We start from the raw sequence: 22,156 nt of genomic DNA on the forward strand, positions 1-22,156 counted from the left end.
TTTCCTTGTACTCAATTCTTAGAAATGGGACTATTGGGTCCGGTCCAGGCATAGCCATTCTTTCTGACTTTTGATACATATTGCCAAGCATCTATACGCGTGCACACTTCTACCCCAAGTGCCAGAAGAGTGCATGATGGCGAATCCTCAGAAACGCTTCTGCAGACGCAAGAACGAGGGGAAACCTCTAAAAATCTCTGGATGAGTCAAACACCATTAGAAAACTTTTTGACGGTACGTATCTCTTCTAGAGTAAATCGTCTGCCATTTTATGAGCTATTTTTCTCTGGCAGGATTGACCCGACATCCAACCCACACTCGTGGGCTCAGGCCTCAGCTGAGAGTCGTGCACAGTGGGGTAGCCACTCAGGCACTTGGTCTTACGACAGACGGCACCATCTGATGACAGCCCTTGAACGCTTTAGGGGACTTGCGAGCTAAGTTGCGTATCTGTCACGTGGGAGAAGAGGGGATCCTTTGCGTGAAGCAGTGTTGTCACCGCTAAAAAGTGTTATTTGCGTAAAACACGCCCATCAGCGCCAGATTGCTGCAAGAGTCCACCGCACAGGAACTCCCCTCTTGGGCTCTGTCTTTTGGGAGCCCCCAGGCGGATGGCACCCGCAGTGGGCCTGGGAAAGCGACCAGAGATGGGGTCTGGAGAGGATCGCCCACTGACCAGAGGTCGGCGAGGTCCTGTGGGTGGCAGGCGGGTGTGGACACACCACGGCAGTGGCTGCAGATGGGGCGGGATGCAGGTGGATGGAGCGCTCGCCGGGACAACGTCTCTGTGTGTGGCACGTGGGAGCTCATGCCTGTGGGGTTGGGAGGCCACTGTAAGTGCTGTCAGTTCCCAGAGGAAAGAGGACACCTGGCTCAGACATGAGTCAGTCACTCAGAACAGAGTGGCTGAGGCCAGGAAATCCAGTGGCCCCTGGGGACCTTGTCTCCTGCCGACAGCCCTGGGGGCCAGCCCGGGACTTGCGTGAGTGGATGAGAGCTTCGTGGCTGGCAGAATCTCAACCTGGGCAGATGCCCTAAGTCAAGGGTGGGAGCTGGGTGGAAAGACCGGGCCCCATGAGTCAGGACACGGGGGTCTGGGGACGCCCCTGAGAGCCCCAACCACAACGACGGGTCCCTCGAACCCTCTGGGTGCACCAACGGCCCAGCTTCCCTGTCGGGAGACAGCCCCCCCGTTTCCTTGAAGGGCAAGCCCAAGACCTCGGGTGGGGCAGGTGCCTCCCGCCACTCCAGTCTGGCCACCAGGGGCCTGCCCCGATGGGCCCCAGGCACCCGGGAGGCCCAGGCCTGTGGGGGCGGGGAGGTTACATGCAGGCAAGGCGCAGAGCGGGGCGGAGGATGTGGAAAGGCGGGGGATGAGGGCACATAGGGAAGGGTCAGCGCCCCAGGAGACGTGGCAACATGCTGATGGCGCTGTCCACCCAGTTGGAGGAGCGACGGTTGCAGTAGGTGGATGGAAACACCAGATGGCCCGGTGGACCGAGGGGGGTAAAGTCGTCGGGAACGGGGCAGGCTGGAGAGTGGACTGTAAGATAGAAGCCCTCCCACTGTGCTCCTTGGCTTACCACCATGAGAGGGCCCTGGGGGCTGCAGGGGTGTCAGGACTGCTGAGAAGCCCTCCCAGGGCGTTCTCATGGGGCTGGGCTGCCAGGGGGAGGTGCGACCCCAGGCGGGCTCCCGGGACTGGTGAGGATGAGGGCCAGGAGGGGTGGAGGCCAGGAGGAGCCCAGGCAGCAGAGGCAAGGGGCTGTGACTCGTGCCACGGGCCGCAAGGCTGGGGGGATGCCCAGCGACACTGACCTGCAGGTCTATGACGTGCACGTAGGTGTCGTGTTCCTGGGGCAAGCGAGATGGCAGCCAAGGGGACCTGGACCGTCCAATGACTGTGTGGAGCATCACGCTGGCACGCGGCATGGGGGCCGATGCTGCGAGAGACGGCATCTGTGTGGATGAACGCCACAGAGACTCAGGGCTCAGTCCACAGCTGGGGCTTGAGGGGTCCCCTGGTTGAGCTTGGCCCACGGCTGGGTCTTGAGGGGCCCTGTGATTGGACTCGCCCATGGCTGGGTTTGAGGCATCCTGTGATTGGGGCATGTGGGCCATTCAACCTAAAGTCTTTGTGCTTTGTGTTTCATTCAACCGAGGCAAACGTGCAATCAATGCCTGACATGCACCCTGGGATGAGGAGGCAGCATCTTCCATGCTGGAATTCTGGTCCCTGTTGGGGTGGCAGAGAGGGGTCGCCGCTGGTGACTCTCATCAACTAGACCTCGCACCTCAGGCTGGGCTCCCGGGCCCTGGAGAAGATGCTACCCAGAGTCCAGACTCTGTCCTGCGGTTCTGCTGAGTTCTCTCTGGCCGAGTTCTCCAGGCGAGCTGTTCGGCTTTCAAGGCCTCGGTGATCTGAGCAACGCGGGGTTTGTGTCAGGTTGGTATTTCTTGCCTCTTCCATCAGAGAAGAGCCACGACAGATAAGGTTTACAGGCACACACACCTGGGTGCATCCCACAGCTCCCTCCGAGGCTGCACGGTCTGCGGTCCCTGCCCCCCGGAAAGGGACCCAGAGTGCCTAGTGGGAAAAGTGGGTAATGTGTCGGGATCGCCTGGACCCGCTGCAATTTGTTTTGGTAAACACCGTTTGCTACAAAGCATACTATGAGGGGTTTTAAATTTTATTTTTAACAAATCTCACACTGGTTGTGTCTTGACCACTTGGTGCAGACCGGTGGTTTCTTCCTGCCTCCAAAGCGTGAGGCCCCAAATATGAGCCCCAGAGGAGGTCTGAGATCCCCATCGGCCAGTACCCGGGGCTTGGAACAAGAGCACCCTTGTCAACGTAAGCCCCTCTGCACGTGCAAGTTTAGGAACACACGGATAGGCTGAGTCCCGGGCCTCACAGTTACCCACTAGGCTGTTCCTGGGCCATTTCTGAGACTCTGGAATTCTAAGATGTGGCTAAACTTTAGTGTGTCATAGCATTTCCCAAAAGTCAGACTGATAGTGTCGAGAGAGAAAGGGGTTCTATCACCAAAGAAACGGGGATCGCCCATGCCTGGTCAGTTCTCATGTCGAATCTGCTCATGTGCTTCACAAATCTCTAGGAGAGAAATTCAGTCCACAGCATTTTTCTAAGACTTTGGACCTGGAACAATTAGCCTGTCAGCAGCGCTGGCTTTGGGAGGTTCCCCAGTGGCTGGGGTGGTTCTGTGGTCACACCATTCACACCGGGTTGCCAGCCACCGAGAGAGGTGCTCGTGCATGATGCCTAGCACTATCTGCAATGTGCCTCCTTCCCTCATTCCCTCCCCGACTCCCTCTGCGTCTCCATCCAGAGCCTGCTGGCAGGCTGGGGGGCAGCCCAGAGCCCAAAACCCCCCGTGCTGGCCCTTGTCCTGGAGCAAAGTGGTGAGGCGAGCTGGAGCAGGAGGCTAGGCCTGTCATGATGAGACACAGCATGAAAAGAGGGTGGCTGTGTGAGAGGCATGCTTGAAATAAAATATGTGCTCGCCACCCTCGTCAGTGCACGTCTGCGAGCCTCTTGGAGTGGACGCTCACGAAGTGACAGCAGTGGTACCCTGTAGAAAGTTCCATGGTGGGGCCACAATGATGGCCATGGCCCTTGTGGGACATTCCATGCTTGGGCCACACTGACAGCCGTGGACCCCCACGGGAAGCTCCACGCCTAGGCCACGCTCACAGCTGTGGTCCTGTATGAGAAACTCCAGATCGGGGTACATTGCGGGACACATTATGGAGTACAGTGTGGATGTTTTAGCAGAACTTCTGCCACCTGCCCCTCCTGGGAGAGGCCTTTCCGAGTGGTCCCTCCTCACACGTCCTGTTTCTCGCCCATGCCTGACCAGGCTTTAGGGCTATAGGATGTGTCATGGCCAGGCGTCACGCTCTGCTGTTTTCCTGTCTGTCTCCCTGGCGGGAGTGGGAACGAATGAGGATGGGGGTCCCGTGTCTCACTCACACACACCCCTCTCATCAGCCTGTGCCCAGGACCCGAGGGTCCCAGTGAGGACGGAGCTTCCGTGTCGCATTCACGAGGGTCCCTGACATCAGCCGAGGCTTGGGACACAGAGGTTTAAGTGAAGACAGAGGTCCCGCGTCTGGTTTATACACATACCTAGTGTCAGTCTGGACCTGGGACGTGGAGGCCCCCAGTGAGGATGGAGGCTCCGTGTCTCGTTCATGTGTGTCCCTGTCATCAGCCTGGGCCCGGGAAAAGAAGGTCATATCAGGGGCTGGGCCAAGCATGCAGCGGGGAGAAAGGGTGGTGTCTGTCTCAGATCGCAGTACCCAGGGGACCCGGCTGCTCCTGGGGCCAGCTGGTCATCCCTGGGAGCAAGGATCGCAGGAGAGGCTGCTTGTGTAAAGGCCCTGTGGCCCTGGGGGCCGCTGCCCTGGGAAGAAGGCTGTGTGAAGTCAGCTTCTTTTGGGTTAGCAGCTCCGGCAACCCCAAGATGCGGCCCTGGCCTGGATGACAGTTGTCACGGAGGACACTGGGGGCCTTGGACACCAGCACAGAGGCCGAAGCAGAAAACTCCAGGGCCACTCAGAAGCCCATGATACCTCCCGGGCCTCCTAGGGCAGGGCCTCAGCCCACCGTGCCTTGATGTTGGATTCTTTTTTTTCTTTTCTTTTTTTTGAGTTATGGTCTCCCTCTGTCGCCCAGGCTGGAGTACAGGGGCACGCTCACGGCCACTGCAGCCTCTACCTGCTGGGCTCAGGTGATCCTCCTGCCTCAGCCTTCCAAGTAGCTGGAACTACAGGCATGCGCCCCCATGCCTGGCTCATTTTTGATTTATTGTAGAGCCGAGGTCTCACCAAGTTGCCCAGGCTGGTCTCAAGTCCCTGGGCTCAGGCAATCCTCTTGCCTCAGCCTCCCAACATGCTGGGGTTACAGGAGTGAGCCACTGAGCCCGGCTGCCGATGTTGGGTTCTTGCTGCTGCAAGGGCTCCCCTGTGCCCGCCAAGGTTGCTTTCCTCTCTACGTCCCTCTTCTTCTTGGTCTGGTTGGGCTTGAGGGTTCTGCCCCTCAGCCTGTGCCTGCCCTAGGCCTCCCCATGTGAGAGCCAGATGGTGGGACCAGAGTGCTGCGCTGACCTTCTCTTCTGTGGGACAGTCTATCTTTCTCTGGCAGTTTTAAACAGGAAACAAAAGAAAAAAAGTCTGAAATAGCAGCTGCCCAGGGACACCGAGAGCTGGCTCTGAGGTCCCACGCTGTGTCCTCTCGCCGACATGGTGAGCTGCAGGAGAGAAGGGGCCTTTGTCCCCTCCGGGCCCCACCCGCACCCTCCCAGCTGAGTCCCACCCAGTGGCCTGGGAGCAATGTGCCCTTGCCTAGCCGAGCACCCTCCCACCCACCCTTGACTGACAGGCGAGCCGCGTGCCCACATGGTTGCGAAACCTTCGTTGTTTTTGGCGCGTTGCTCTGTGGGCACAATCAGACTGCTTCTTCCGAGGGGTTCAGAAGCGTCTCAGGTTGGTGTCAGCCCCTGGTTGTGGCACTCAGTCAAAACCTTGACCGAGAGACAGAGGAATTCCCGCAGGAGAGGTGGGTCATTGAGCCAGACCTGCACTTTACAGTGTAAATTACACCACATTTACTGTAAAGCTAAACTTCCAGTCACCCTAGTAAAGGCCTCACGGTGGTGACTTAAGCGCCAGGAGCAGCCCGGGGCTGCAGAGCAGAACACGCCCGTCCTCGTTGCTGCGACCAGGCAGCCTTCCAGTCTCCCGTCTCCGGGGCTGGCTGGCCTCCGGGAATGCTGGGTTTCCCCCCAAACCTCCCCAGGACTGGGCTATGCAAATCTCAGGCGTGGCAAGAGCCTGTGTGAGACCAGCTGAGACCTGGTTGCCGGTGGCTCCTGGGCCATGCGGTGGGTGCCCCTGCTCCCGTCCCAGGCCACGCGCTCCACCCCTTGGGAAGCCAGTGCCAACACCATGGCCTTCAGGTCACATGTTTACAAAGCTCCAGAGAGAAGTGTGGCTGTGGACCAGGGTGGAGGTTGCCCCTGGAGCTGGGAGAAACAGCACCCTGAGTCCTACGTGACCAGCCCCTCCCACCTGCCTGCCCACAAGATGGCCTCTCCAGAGACGCTCCGTGCGGGCGTTGCTCTCAGCCAGCCAGCTCAGGGAGGGCATCCCACAGCCTCAGCAAGTCCCACCTTGTCCTGCTCTTCAATACACTAAAGCCTTTCATCCAGAAACAAGGCCATGACATCCAGCACTGTCACAGTGGAGACGGCGGACCAAGGTCACACCATGCAGCACCTGTCACTACGAAGACAGGGGAGCAAGGAAATGACATGGCAGCACCTGTCATGACAAAGATGGCGGACCAAGGTCACGACGTGCAGTGCCTGTCATTATGAAGATGGCAGACCAAGGTCATGACATGCAGCACCTGTCACAGTGAAGGTGGTGGGAAATAAGATTACCACATGTAACACCTGTGATAACAAGGGCGGTGGGGGAGGACAATGTCTAAGCCGCTACAAATAGGCCAGGACACGTAGCCCAGGATTTTAGTCCCCTGGTCTTGGGTCTCGTGTAGAGATGAGGCTAGACGGTGTTGCTGGCAGGGGACGAGAAGAAACCGTGTGTCCCCACTCCGACTTACATGGATTGGTTGGTTCCTGACTCTCAGACAGCTGGTTCCCTCAGCCGACGTGCATCCCACTAATCCCCAACACAGACGCTTGGCTCCAGCCGAAACAGCACTGTCGTGCTCAGCATTCAACCTGACTGCACTTGCCTCTGGGCCCCTAGACAAGCAGGCTGGCCTTGCCCACGGGGCCAGTGGCACAGCGCCTAGGCCCAGGCCCAAGAACATTTCAAGGAGCGATTAAAATGCCTGAGTCTGGGGTGGGAGGGAGAGAGAAGAGTGCTGGGTCCATTGAACATTGTGATGTGGGCATTTTAAGGCGTGTGGTTACACGGATGCACAGCGGAGTGCATGCCAGCCTCATCGGCAGTTAAATTCCTTCAGATTCATTGCACCTCATCACAGCCCAACAGCACTTTGAGGATGAAATTTTCTTGGAATCTCTCACAGTGCTCGATGATGGCTGAGGGCCACAACCAGGAGTGCCTCGAAGCAGCTGCCAGTAATTTCAGAGGCCACATTAGAAAACACCTTGCTTTTGTCCCCAAATCATGCTGGCAGTGGGTTCATTGGAATGTGTTTAGTAAGGTCTGGGAGAGCTGCCTGGGCCCTGGGAGTCCTCGTGTGGCCCACGCGGGGGTACCCCACCCCTGATACACTCCTTAACCCGCTCTGCAATCTGGGTCTCTTCTCTGCTCTAAACCTTGAAAGGAAAGTCCCTCAAGAACTCTCCATGTTAACCACCGGCTCCGTGACTATTTCTTTTCTTTTCTTTCTTTCTCTCTCTTTCTGGATTCAGGTTTATTGGGATATATCTACTTTATTTTTGTAGATTTTAATTTCAGATTCAGGGGGTACACATGTGTCTTCGCCACATGGACATACTGCACAGTGGTGGGGCTGGGTCTCTGGTGACCCGTTCCCCGGAGGGAGAGCATTGTGCCCCGTAGGTCGTTTCTGTACCCTAACGCCCCTCCCCTTCTCGGTGTCTATCATTTCCACCTTGGTGACCATTGAGCTCCCACACAGGAGTGAGAACAGGCGGTGTTTGGCTTTCTGCTTCTGAGTCAGTTGGCTTAGGACGATGGGCTCCAGCTCCGTCCATGTACCTGCAAAGAACGTGATTTCATTCCTTTTTATGGCTGGGTAGTATGCCATGGTGTCTATACGCCACATTTTCATTATCCACTGATTGGCTGGTGGGCATTTAGGCGGATCCCACATCTTTGCAATCGTGAGTTATGCTGTGATGAACATGCAATGCGGGTGTCTTTTTTATACAATGATTGTTCCTTAGGGAGGACATCTAGTCATGGAGTTGCTGGGTCAAGTGGTAGATCCACTTTTAGTTCTTTGCATAATCACTATACTGCTTTCCATAGAGCTTGTACTAATATACACCCCCACCAATGGTGTGTATGTGTTCCCTTTTCTCTGCATTCATGCCAACATCTTTGGTTTTTTATTTTTTTAATAATGGCCACTTTGACTGGTGTAAGGTGGTATCTCGCTGTGGTTTTAACTTGCATTCCCCTGATGGCGAGCATTTTTTCATGTTTGTTGGCCAGTTGTGTAGCTTCTTTGAGAGATGTCTGATCATGTTGCTTGCCCACTTCTTAATGGGGCTGTCCGCTTTTTTTTCCTGCTGATTTGAGTCCTTTGTCGATGTATAGTTTGTGGGTTTCTTCTCCCATTCTGTAGGTTGCCTATGTTCTCTGTTGATCATTTATTTGGCTGTGCTGAAGCTTTTTGGTTTAACTAAGTCCCGCTTATTTTTGTTTTAGCTGTGTTTGCTTTCAGGGTTTTAGCAATAAATTATTTGCCTAGGTCGTGGTTGTATAATTTGGGATCTTTTGAGGTTTTCACCATGCATTGTCATTTTTTTTTTTTTTACCATGTATTATGTTCTCTAATTGCTAAGTTGTTAAGTTCTGGGGCTGGGTGTGGTGGCTCATGCCTATAACCCCTGCTACTTGGGAGACTGAGGTGGGAGTATCACTTGAACCCAGGAGCTCGAAGATGCATTGAGCTATGCTCTCCACTCCAGCCTGAGTGACAGAGCAAGACCCTCACCTCTGAAGATAATAGTAATAAATAAATGTCAATTGGCCCTCCCCTTGTATTGCCCTGTGTTTATTGGGAAAAATCAGTGGACACGGGTTTGGTGAATTTAACTTTCCATAAAATTCGAGCCTAGGTAAGCTGTCTGGGCAGGGGGAGCAGAGTGCAGGGCTTGCCATGGATGCTGGGGACAGGCTGAAGATGCCCGAGGGGAGAGCCAGGCACCTGCCTCCCTGCAGGACAGGCTGGGGGAGGACGTGGGCCCAGGGAGAGGTGGGCCAGAGAGCTCTCGGAAGACGTGGGGCATGCCTTTCCAGACATGGCTTCCTGGCTACTGAGGCCCAGAGGTGGAGTTTGTGGAGCTTCTGCCCGGCCTCTGCAATGGCTCTGTCCTGCTGGACCTCCAGTGGCGACCTACCAGCTTCTCACCAACACGCTCTCTGTGAACAGCCCTCTGTGACCTCAGCAGAGCGAGGCTAGGTGTTGCTGAGTGGGGGGACTGTGCACCTGCACTTGGTCCATGTCTGGGATTGGCCTGCTTAGGGCTGACGTGCTGTGTCTCATCAAAGGACAGTTTCCTCTGGATGGCTGGCGCAGGAGGCAGGAGTCTGCCTCAGATAGCCTGCCTAGAGGCCTTGAGGGGCAGTTGAGGCTGTTCTCAGGGATCGAGGATCATGCCAGCCAACAAGCCCAGGCCCTTCTGACTATGAAAACAGCCTACTGCTGCTGCCTCGTGATGTTTTCTCTGCCAGGAGACAGCTTCTGTCCCAAGTGTCTCTGCAGCTTCTTGCCGAGCTGGTTTTAGGGATTAAGCCCCATGAAATTCCATCCGTCCCAGGTGTGAGGCCCTGGTGTGAGCCATGATCTGGTTCTGTTCTGTCAGGGACATGCGTGTCCCATCTTGGCAGTCGAGTCCCTGAGTGGTGACCTCACGTCCTGGTTATCACTCTGTGGGGGCTTCAATCCCAGTGTCCCGCCTGCCCTCCTGCCCCTGGCCACGTCAGCTGGCAAATAGAGGTGACTAAGCCCTGGACACACGGCAACAGAATGCTGTGTCCACTTCACAGACTGGAAAGTGCCGTGCAGGGACTGGGTGACCTGACTGAGCGCCGGCTGCTGAGTGGTGGCGGTGGGATGTGACCCAGGAGGTGGATGCTGGCGCTTCAGCACGCAGCAGTCATTCTGTGTGACATGCCAGACAGGTGACAGCCCCGGGAGGTGATGGCTGTCACCCCTTTACAGACAGGCAAGGGTGGCTCAGAGAGTTGAAACACCGTTTCCCAGGCCACACGGAGAGTCAACAGTTCCTGCCAGCTCAGGGCCAAATCTGAGCTCTCCACTCGCACAGTCTGGTCAAGAAGGTGACTCCTCGGTCTGGCACAGAGAGGGACCAGAAGTGAGGGAAGAGCACCTGTCTCCCAAGCTCAACTCGAAGCCCATGTGGACGCTCCATGCCTCGCTCCATGTCTAGGGCTCCAGCTGTTCCCCGAGCTCCACCTCAAACCTGTATGGATGTTCCATTCCTCCCTCTCCATCCAGAACTACTTGCCAGGACCAGGGCGGCTCCCCACAGCTGAGACATCCCTGGGCGACTGACGACCTGTGCCCCGGGCAATTGCCCTCTGGATGTTCCTTCCTCAAACTCCTATGTTTCCACCACTGCCGCTCCCTCTTCCACAGTGGCTCTCCTGCCCAGGGCTCTGTGTGCCTTTTGTCACCCCAGGGTCCTTTGACCCCTTTTGGCTCCACAGGGCGGGGCCCGCCTGGTTGTGCTTGTTCTGCGCCCAGAGCACTTAGTTCAGTGACAGCTGCTCCAAGGATCAGCTGGGTGCATGGATGGACACAACCACAGCAGATGCCCTGACTCCCCCCACCCTCCCCCCCCCCCGGGGGCCCCGTGCCAGGACATTTGATTCCAGCGTGACCCCATCTTGTCCCTGGCAGGGGTCCCCAGTCCTCTGGATGCCTACGAGACCAGTGTGTGGTCTGAGCTCAGTATGATCTCAGGTTCCAGGGGCTTCAAGACCCCCAGCAAGACCTCTCCACAACATTGGTCGTCACACTCTTGGCAACCCTCCCTGCCTCCTGGCTGGGACACAGGTACCACAGCAGGCCAAGGGGAGGCCGGGAAATCCAGCTGTGAGGGCACCTGGGGCTGAGCCACTTGCACAGACATGGGTGGGGGGTCGTTAGAGGGGCAGACACAGAAGGCCAGGTCTCCCCCACTCAGGAGGCCAGAGGCATCCGTGCAGGGGGGTTTGGAATTAGGGTCAACTGGGGAGGGCTAGGGTGCTGGGGACAGGTCGGGTGAGGGAACGAGGGGAGGGTCTTCAGAGCGCCGAGCTGGCCAGAGCCTCTTCTCTCGATGTCAGCCAGTTCCTCTTTGGAGAAGATGAGCTGACCTTGAATGAATCCACAGACTATCCATAGCCCGGAAGGGTCACAGTCACACAGACCGACCTAGACGCTGTCCCCTGCATGCAGTGGGACCAGACCGGACAGGCAGACCCTGCTGGTGCGAGGCCTGCGGCTGACACAGACAGTGCTCTGTACCCACTGGAGTAAGCGCTTGCGACCTGGCGCTTTGCAATCTCCTAGGCGAGGCCATTATCGCAAGCACGCCGGCTGGGAGGTAAGATGCCACCGACCACTCAGCAGGGCTTCCCCTCTGCTCTAGGGGTCCCGGGGGGCAGCCTAGGAGGCAGCGGAGACTGATTGCCAGCAGGAGACACCATCCAGCAGGCCTGGTGGAAACTCCTGCTGGACCTGGCTGGGGATTGAGTCCCTGCCTGTCCCCCACTGCCAGGCTCCCCCCATGTACTCTGTGTTGTACCCGGGAAGGGGGAAGGGTTCCTCTGCCCTTGAACACCATGTCCATCTTCAGCTGCTTCCCCTCGGGGCCATCTCCGCACCTAGGCCTGGCTCTGTGGGACTTTCCAGAGTGACCCTGCTGTCCCCTTGCTGGTCCCTGCTACTATCCTTGTCCCCAAAGGCCAAAGACCAAAGGCAAAGGCCCGAGGAGGTGTTTTGTGGCCTTCCCGCATGGGATGGAGCCAAGGCTCTGTCAGTGATGCTGATGGGGCATGGCAGAGTCCTGCTCACCCCAGGGCTGGACTGTCAGAGACGGGTCTGCCCCCTATTTACATTACCAGCTGCAGGACAGGCCTCGTCTTCCGAGCTGAAAGGTGGAGGCGCTGAGCCCAAGTCTTCATCCCTGACATCCCTCCTACCTCGCATCAGAGGGACGCACCAAGGGGAGCGTGGGTCCGAGACACACAGACAGTGGAAGGGTTTCTGAGAAAGAGCACGTCGGAGTCGAAGGTTTGATGACTTCAGTCAGTGTCCAAGGTACCAATTCATCAAACTGAAGGGCACAAAACTAAACTGAACTAAATAAAAGACCACACCTCATGGCTGACACTTTGCACTGTGACTTCATGTATACCGCCTGTCCAGAAGGCATCTTAGGCCCCATGCAAGAAGGGCCATCAAGGTCATGCACCCAGAAATGTGGAGGCAGGACTCGGCGTGAGGTGGGCCTGCAGCTGGAGTCCGTGGACCCAACGAGATGACCTCACCTCTCTCCTCTGTCTCCCTCCTGCCTTCTCCCGAGCGAGCGACGCCCTCCCACGTCACCCTGAGCGCTCTGCTCCTCGCTCTCTGCGTACCTCCTCTTTCTCTGTCCCCTTTGCTGGCTCCTCATCCCTTTCTTCCCCAGAGCTTACTGCTTCTTCCCACCTTTGGAAAGATTCTAGACTGGGCTGAGGCTCACACCTGTAATCTCAGCACTTTGGGAGGCCAAGACAAGAGGATTGCTTGAGCCCAGTAGCTCGAGACCAGCCTGAACAACATAGCAAATCTCTTCTCTATCTTTTAAAAAAATTAGTTCAGCGTGGTGGTGTTTGCCTGTAGTCCCAGCTACTTGGGTGGCTGAGGCGGGAGGATGAGGCCAGGAGGTCGAGGCTGTGGTGAGTGTGATTATGCCACTGTACTCCAGCTGCATCCTCTGGATGCCCATGGGGGCCAGTGTGTGGTGTGAGCTCAGCGTGGTCTCAGACTTTAGGAGCAACAGAGTGAGACCCCAGCTCAAAAAATAAAAAAAAGAAAGAAAGATGATCACACACAGGGCTTTCACTGATCCCCCACAAGCCCACCAGACTCCAGGCCCACAGGGGCCAGGGCTGTCTTCTCCACTGGCAAGCTCCCAGCCTCTTGCATGTGCCTGCCACGTAGCAGGGGTTTGATGTGTGAGCAGATGAGTGGAGCGGAGAGTTGCCGATCTGCTGAGAATTCTCAGTCTCTCCCCAAAGTTGAGGCAGATATTCCTAGGTACCTGCTGGATGTTTCCACCGTGGGATCCTGTTGCCACTGTGAAGCGGTTATAAGGGCTTGGTGGAGCCAGTGAGGGTTTCGGCCATTTCCTGGGGTGGCCACACAGTGGGTCTCCCTCCTGTTTTCCAGCAGAGGCAGCTGGGTCACCTCGGTGGGATTCAGATTCTTCGTTGGGTGTGGCAGGTAGGTTCCTTCCAAGGAACTGGGCTAAGCTCTGTGGGTAGGGCCAGCAGCCTCAGTGGAGTCCTTGCCAGGCAGACATGGGGCCAGTTGGACCTGGAGCACCAGGAAGCTCAGGTGGGGGTGACAGTCTCCTCACACTTGCTGGGGACCAGGGCCCTGGAGCCAGGTCGAGTCTCAGCTCCAGGTCGAGTCTGGGCACAGAAGAACACGCTCACAGCCAAGAAGTCCCCTGCTGTCAGGACCCCTGCTTCTCTTCAAATATTCCCATCAAAGTCAGCTGTGATGCCAAATCTGGTGGCTGTCCTTCCTCACTAGGGTGGGACTCACCCAGGACTGACTCAGTCTGAGATCATTAATCAAACGGCTTCTCGTGAGCAGATAACCTGCGCGGGCGTGGAAAGTTGAATGACATCAACGGCTGAGTCTCCATCGTTGCGTGACTCCTGCCTGGGCAGCTGTGTGTGCTCTCTGGGGGGCATCACACATGACACAAAGGCTCCGCCCCTCATGCCCCATCATGTCTGTCCTCATGCTCCACCACAGACCAGGGTGAGCCCGACCTCCTCACTCACCCACCCAGGCCCTGGCCCAGCCAGCCGGTCGCTTGCCGCTTGCCCCTCCCAGCAGGTCTGCACCTTTGGCCACATGGGCTCACACAGATGCCTCACCTGACACTCGGCCCGTGGGGAGATTCCTTCCCTCCAGCCCCAGGGCAGGTGCCGCCGCTGATCACGTTGCCGATGGGTGGATCAGCGCAGCGTTCTGCAAGGCAAATGGTGAGCCCACATGTCCTCGGACCACATTCAAGAGAGTGGCACAGTCCCGGGGGGACCCAGCCCACAGCCGAGTTCATGCAAGGGTGGACAGCCTCTGACCTTCTTCCTCTAGAGTTGTCTTTATTTCTTTAAAAACCTGCTTTTATCTATCACCTGTCTCTCTGCCATTTATCTATCTATCTACTTCATCTACCTATCCATCCATCTTCTGTCTACATATCTATAGACAGATAGGGGGAATGAGGGGAGGGTCTTCAGAGCGCCAAGCTGGCCAGAGCCTCCTCCCTCACCGCTGACCAGTCCCTCTTCAGAGAATATGAGCTGACCCTGAGCGAATCCACAGACTGTCCATGGCCCGGGAGGGCCACAGCCACATGGACAGACCCAGAGGCTATTTGTGAATTTATTTGTCTAGACCCTGGTCTTGAGAACTACAAGCATGCACCACCACACCTAGCTAATTGTTGTATTTTTTTTTTTTGTAGTAGAGAGAGAGCCCCACCATGCAGCCCAGGCTAGTCTCAAACTGCTGGCCTCAAGCAATCCTTTAGCCTCAGCCTCCCAAAGTGCTGAGATTACAGGCAGAGTCACCACACCTGGCCTCTATTCCTAGTGACAGTCTCCCTCCATTATTGAGGCTGGAGTGCAGTGGCGTGATCATAGCTCATTGCAGCCTCAACCTCCAGGGCTCAAGCAATTCTTCCACCTCAGCCTCCCAAGTAAATGGGACTACAGACATGTGCCACCATAACCAACTTCTGGGGTTTTTTCCAACAGAAACGCTGGCTCCAACTAGGTCTCCGAGGCTGCGCTCACAGTGCTGGCACAGATGCCATGACCGCACCAGCTGCAGGTAGGTTTGCGTGGTCTCCTCACCCCCCAGGAGGCGCCCTGATTTCCACAAGGGCCCAAAGTGGCGAATTGGGTGGGGTAAATGGGGCTCACTCTCTTGTCTCCTTCAGTCCACAAAGGCTTCTGTGTCTGGCATCTCGGCTACAGGTGGAGGAGGCATGGCACCCCAAAGGCTCCGACTGGCCTTCCCTGCCATGATGACACCTTTGCCCCACAGGCCTGGACCCCACGTGGGGACCGCACCACCCATCAGGTATGCTTCCAACTGCACCTTTGGAAACGACCAGCAGGAAGCCCATGGGCCCTGAGCCCACCAAGAGCCAGACCCCGGTCAACAGCCCACAAATGCCCCAGCCCACGTGACCCCTGCTGGCCGTGTCACCCAGACCCCAGGTCCAGCATAGCCAGTGCTTGGCATGCCCCTCCCCAGGGTGAAGCTGCCTAAGTCAGTGGCCAAAGGCCCCTCGGGGGCCAGGAAGGACCAGTCTCTCTCGCAAGGTGCTGCCAAGTCCTTTCACCTGGGGTCCATTTTCTCCTTCACCCAGGGGCTCTGGGTCGGATGACGCAGAGATCACAAAACGGTGTCGATTGTGACTTGTCCCCGGGGTCAGCCCTCGGCCCCTGTTCTGATGGTGCATGTTGACCACCCAGCCCCTGAGTCCTTGGAAGGCTTGTTTCCGGGGACATTGGCTGGTGGCCCATTTGTCTGGCCCTTTGGAAGCTGTGCTTCCAACCGTCTATACGTCCTGCGGCTGAGGTCCCAGGGCTGCCATTCCGGCCTGCCACTATCTAGAGATGACTGCCGCCCACACTGGATGGGAAGGGGCCGCCCGACCTCCATGGCCACCTGGGGCCAAGGCTGGGACAGCCTCTTCTGCTCTCACTGGCATAGCTATGCTGCCAGGTGCTCCTTGCCGGTGTCTCCTACAGCCTGGTGAGTGGCATGCCCAGGCCCCCGGTGGAACACCGGTGTCTGGTGTACAGCGCCTTACGCAGTCCACGCCCACCGCCCTAGCTCTTTCAATCCCTCCCTCCACCACGTGTCACGGACATTCTCGTGGCAGTGTGGGGGCGTTGCTTCTCCCCACTCCAGGAGCCGCCCACGTAGCAAGACGGCCCATCGGCGGGGGTGCTGGCCAAGTGCCAGATCCTGTGCCCTGGGAAGACAAGACCATCTTCGCAGCCCACCCATGTCCCCGTGATGGGGCTCAAATGCCTTGGAGTCCATGTCCTCAAGACGCTCTGGCTCCTGCTGCCCTGGTCCCGCCTCCCTCGCTGGGCCCCAGGATGCTGGCTGGGCCAGCCAGTACTCAACCCAGGAGGCACCCAGGCAGGAGGGGTGGGAACAGGCCGGGGAACTGCACGTCCCCACGGGTGCAGCAGGGAGGGCGCTGGCTCTCGACAGGTAAGACACATCAGGGAACCTGGGACTGGGGAGACGCCCAGCCCGGTTTCCCCACCCCGGGTGTCCAAGACCTGTTCTTTCCCAGGGGCTGGGTCTTCCACAGATCTGCCTGGTTGGGGTCAGTGCCCTTGGTCTCAGGTGTTCCGGTGAGTAAACCCTGGCTAGCCCCTTGCCTGCTCTCCCGTGGGAGAGAAGCGTCTCTCGGCAACCAACCACGCTGGCTTTCTCTCCCAGCTTTTAACTGTCCATTAATCACGCCAAACCTTTTATTGCCTTTATCGCAACAATCACAGGAGTTGTCCAATCCTGCCGGCGTCACTGCACCTCTCCCCTCTGTGGTTGCAGGACCGATACTCACTGTGCCAGTGCCGCTCCCTCCTTGCCACTGACCCGCCGGCCGTCAGTGGGCTCACAGGGGCTGTCCCCTTGTCCAGGGCCAGCTTCCTGCCTGCCACTCATGGGGTTCCCAGTGCCCGCCTCGGGGTGAGACGTGGCTCCATGACAGGCTCCTCACCTGCTTTCTCAGGCCACACTTGGGAGTGTCAGGTGGTTCCTGAGTTGACACGTGGACAATGACCAATTCTCAGGCCACCCTTGACCCGACAGTCACAGGCTGAGACCCAGGGGGCGACTCTGAGGCCGAGTTCACTGGGCAGGGAGTGTCAGGTGCTGTACTGGGTCGACATGCATGGACAGGGTGGCCAATGTGTCCTGGGCTTCCCGGAACAGTCTTGACTTTAGCACTGAAAGTCCAGCGTCCCAGAAGCACCTCGGTCCTGGAGAAGGCAGGGCTGTGGGCGACCCACCCTGAGGGGAGAGGCAGAAGCAGCGCTGAACAGAGGGAGAGGATGGGTGGCAGAAGGGCCCGAGGGAGACACCTGCATACAATTAACATGGGCCACCAAGTGAGACCGCCTTTACACAATTAACATGGGCCACTGAGACTGCCTGTATACAATTAACATGGGGGGGGCAGAGTGAGACCACCTGCATACAATTAACATGGGTTACCGAGTGAGACTATGTACAATAACACGGGGGGGGGGTCCTCTGAGTGAGACCACCTGTGTACAATTAATGTGGATCACCAAGTGAGACTGTGTACAATTAATGTGGGTCACCGAGAGAGACCATGTATACAGTTAACATGGGCCACCAAGACTGCCTGTGTACAATTAACGTGGGCCACAAAGACCGCCTGTGTACAATTAATATGGGACCACTGAGTGAGGCCGCCTGTATACAATTAACATGGGCCACCAAGACTGCCTATATGCGATTAACATGGGACCACTGAATCAGACCTCCTGGATACAATTAACATGGGCCCTGAGGGAGACCGCCTGGATATAATTAACATGGGCCACTGAGACTGCCTGTGTACAATTAACTTGGGGGGGGCACCAAATGAGACCACCTGTGTACAATTAACATGGGCCACTGAGTGAGACTGCATGTATAAAATTAGCATGGGTTACTGAATGAGACCACCTGTATACAATTACTATGGGGCCACTGAGACCACCTGTGAACAATTAGCATGGGCCACTGAGACTGCCTGTGTACAATTAACATGGGTCACCAAGTGAGACTGCCTGTGTACAATTAGCATGGGCTACTGAGTGAAGCCACCTGTATACAGTTAATATGGGGCCACTGAGACCACCTGTGTACAATTAACATGGGCCACTGAGTGAAACTGTTTGCAATTAACATGGGGCCACCGAGTGAAACCGCCTGTATACAATTCACATGGGCCACTGAGACTGCCTGTGTACAATTAACATGGGCCGCTGAGTGAGACTGTTTGCAATTAATAGGGGGCCACCGAGTGAAACCGCCTGTATACAAGTCACATGGGCCACTGAGACAGCCTGTGTACAATTAACTTGGGGCCACCGAGTGAGATTGCCTGTGTACAATTAGCATGGGCTACTGAGACCACCTGTATACAATTAATATGGGGCCACTGAGACCGCCTGTGTACAATTAACATGGGCCACTGAGTGATACCATCTGTTTGCAGTAACATGGGACCAATGATCGAGACCGCCTGTACAAGCTAACATGGGCCACTGAGACCGCCTGCATACAGTCAATATGGGGCCTCCAGACCATGGCCGTGGAGAAGCCAGACCCCGCAGAGGGCGGCTGTGGTGAGAGATGGGTTCCTCTGCCGTGACTCAGATTCCCCTCTTCCCGCAGGGCTGCTCACACAACAACTTCTGTAGAGACCAGGGGAGGTCCTCACGTCCTGACCGGGTGGGAAAGCTGCCCACGCTGGTAAGAAGGTTCTCCTAAACAATGAAGCCGGGCTCGGTGGCTCAGCCTGTAATCCCGCGCCTTTGGGAGGCTGAGGTGAGTAGATTGCCTGAGCCTGCGGGTTCGAGACCCGCCTGGGCAGCGAGACCTCATCTCTACAATAAATAAAAAAAAATCAGCCGGGCGTGGTAGTGCACGCCTGTAATTCCGGCTACTTGGAAGGCTGAGGCGGAAGGATCACGGGAGCCCAGTAGGTCGAGGCTGCGGTGGCCAGGAGCAGCCACTAAACTCCAGTCTGGGCAACAGAGTGAGACTCCAACTCAAAAAAAACCCCAAAAAAACAATGAGCACACAGGTCTCCCTGATGGCATCCGTAAGTTCTTGGCCGAGGGCTGGAGAACGTTAATCCCCGGGTTCCCACCCCGCATACCTCCCCACTGAGCTGCCTCGTGGGGCCCTCTGCCCTGGGGTCGGCAGCACCACCCTTCAGCTGTGGCGCCTGTATTTTTATTTCCATTTCTTCCTTTCCTTCCCTCTTCCTCCCAAATCATCTTATGTACATTTTATAGGGTCTGTGACATTGCAAAATACATATTTGCTCTCTATCCTAGGTTCCTGGCTTGCAGCAGCCTGGGAAGTGGGGGACAGTCTTGGGGATGGTGCCTTTGCCCTGGGGAGTCTGACACCACCTCCAGCTAGATGGTGCTGGGATTGAACTGACAGACTCCCTGTTGGTATCTCTGCAGGACTGAGAAACCCCACAGACAACTTGGCAGCCACAGGTCACAGGCATTTTCAGTGATGCTGTTGAGTGAGAGAACACATAAACAGCTAGGTTTTCCCCGCAATTCCCCCAGTGGTCCCCAGGTTGGTTCAGGACATGCGTGTCTTGCCCGTGCTCTAACCCTGATGCCAGGTGCGATGCGCCACAGAACTTGTGGGCTCTTTGACTTAACTCTAAAATGAATTTCAGAGCAGCCAGCGAAGTTTTAAAACAAAGCTCAATAGCAAGAGGAGAGGAAAGAGGGCAAGTGAAAGTTTCCTATCAGACTAGGCCTGGCACAGGCAAGTCTCTCTCGAAAAAGGAAGATTGGGAGTTTGCTCTTAACTAAGAAACTGGATCTATTTTCTCAACTGAGATGCTAAAACAGGTAGGATACAGGCAGCCCCACTGCATAGACGCTTCCGACGGGAGGGTTGGTCTTTTCCAGACCACAATGTCTTAGGCAGGAGACCTGCCAGACGTTTCCAACGACAAGTTTCGGAGCTACAAAGCGGTCTTCCTATCATTTCGATGGCTTTGGCTAGTTAGGGTGGGCTTCTGCCTTCGACAGAGAACCTGGAAGATTCTTAGTGATCACTATGCTAAACCATGAATTGGAAGGTTGGGCTGCCCTGTTCTTACATCTGGTGGGGTTTTCTTTTGATTTGTTGAGGAGGTGGGCTAGGCTGCAGCTTGCCTGCAGGAAAACGTCAGTTAAAAATGTCCAAACGCTTCTTGCAACCTGCCTACGGGAAACGTGTCTACGTCTGACCTGTGCTAGGTGCCCTGCCTCAGTCCCACATGTGTTCCTGAAAAATCCATGCTGTGCTGAAATAGCAAAGCAGACGGGGCAGGCAGGGCTGAGGCAGACCCTGAAGGCTAAGGGTCCTGTGATCATACTCGCAAAAGCAGCATCACAGATAAAAGTGCCCGCTCAGGCAGCTGGTCCAGGGCCCCGGCCGTGAGTCCACCATTTTGCGTTTCCTCCCTGAATTTGACGTCTCTGGAGGGCATTTGCTCCTGAGGCTGCTGCCACTGGCTAAGGCCCAACTCCAGTCTGCAGCCTTGATGTCCCTTGTCCCCCGGACATGGAAATACCATCTCGGCTGCATCCACGCGAGCCCCAGAGACTGCTTGGAGCACAAAGTGCCAGAGGCCCTGGGTGCTGCTCCCTCAGCCCTTTTCAACAGAGTAGACCTCTGTGGGTTTTCCGTGTTTTCCCACAAGGCTTCAATGTATTTCTGAAGCTTTCTTGTTAGTTGTGAAAGGACTGTAATGGACGCGCCTTAGCCGAAGAGCAGCCACGTTAACACCACCAGGCCATCCTGTTTCCTAGCAGTTCGCTTTCCCCGTGGATCACCAGCCCAGGACAGAGCCAATTTCTCAGAGGCAGCTATAAAGAATTGCCTGACAACCCTCCCAGCTTGTTTGGTACTCGTTAGCTTTTCTAGCCCAAGCATCTGCCTCCCGCCCTAAGAAACAGTTAACCCCATCAGCTCTTGACATCACCCCAGAACCCCACCGGCAGCTGCCCTCTCCTGACACCCGCGTACTGGAGAGCACTGAATGCAGACAGCTAACTGAAATTTATGTGTGCGTGTGTCTATGTGTATTTTTGGAGTCAGAGTCTCACTCTGTTGCCCAGGCTGGAGTGCAGTGGCACACTCACGGCCACCACAGCCTCGACCTGCTGGGCTTGAGCAATCCTCCCACCTCAGCCTTCCAAGTAGCCAGAACTACAGGTGCATGCTACCACGCCCGGCTAATTTTTTGTTTTATTGTAGAAATGAGGTCTCACCATGTTGTCCAGGCCGGTCTCAAACCCCTGGGTTCAGGCAATCCTCTCACCTTCACCTCCCAAAGTGCTGGGATAACAGGCGTGAGCCACCGCACCTGGCCTAACTGAAACTTAAAAGAGAAACACAGGAGATTTCCCTCAAGGTCAAGGTAAAAATATTAAAAATGCAAACACACATGCCAAGAAAACAGGTGTCAGGAGAGACTACAAGGTAGGAGCTTGAAAGACTAAAACAAAAGATATATGTTTAAAGAATAAAAAGGAAGAGAAAGCAAACGTAACAAGAGAGCAAATAAAATTGCCCTAATTCGACAGAAATGGGCAGGAGAAAGGGCGGAACAACTGAGCTGGAGACCCAGGCCCATGCGCGCCACCAGGAGTGACCACTAGTGATGATGGGTAAGCATGCCCAGACTGGTTTACGGTCAAGTTTGCATTTCACATTGGAGTCACGGGGGTGGTAGGTTTCTTACATAGGAAAATGCCTCAAGATGATGGGAACGACTGAAGGGAACCACTGAAGATTAACAGCTAGAAGCACTGAGGCTCCACTTAGAATTACACCTATCCAGCCGGGCGTGGTGGCTCATGCCTATAATCCCAGCACTATGGGAGGCTGAGGCAGGAGGAGTGCCTGAGCCCAGGGGTTCAAGACGAGTCTAGGCAACCTGGCAAGACCTCGTCTCTACAATAAGTTAAAAAAACAAACAACTAGCCGGGCATGGTGGCACACGCCTGTAGATTCAGCTACTTGGAAGGCTGAGGCAGAAGGATTGCCTGAGCCCACCAGGTTGAGGCTGCGGAGGCCGTGAGCATGCCACTATACTTCAGCCTGGCGACAGAGTAAGACTCCAACACACACACACACAAATTTCACCTATCCATTCCTGAGCTTGAGTTAGAGTCTTTGGAAATGCCAAGTGGTGACTCTTCCTAAATTACCTGGGGCGAAAGCAATATCCTTCAGAGACTGGCTCTCATAGCACAGCCTGCTCCCCACCTGCACTCGTGGCTGGGAAGAAAGCCTGCACTTGAAGGGAGAGTTCAATGTTGCCTCTGGTTGGGGAGAGGGAAAGGAGACCACAGTGGG

The sequence above is a fragment of the Carlito syrichta genome, unplaced genomic scaffold (assembly GCF_000164805.1).
Source record: "Carlito syrichta isolate Samal-C Ts95f unplaced genomic scaffold, Tarsius_syrichta-2.0.1 Scaffold84601, whole genome shotgun sequence".
NCBI classification, from domain to species: domain Eukaryota; kingdom Metazoa; phylum Chordata; class Mammalia; order Primates; family Tarsiidae; genus Carlito; species Carlito syrichta.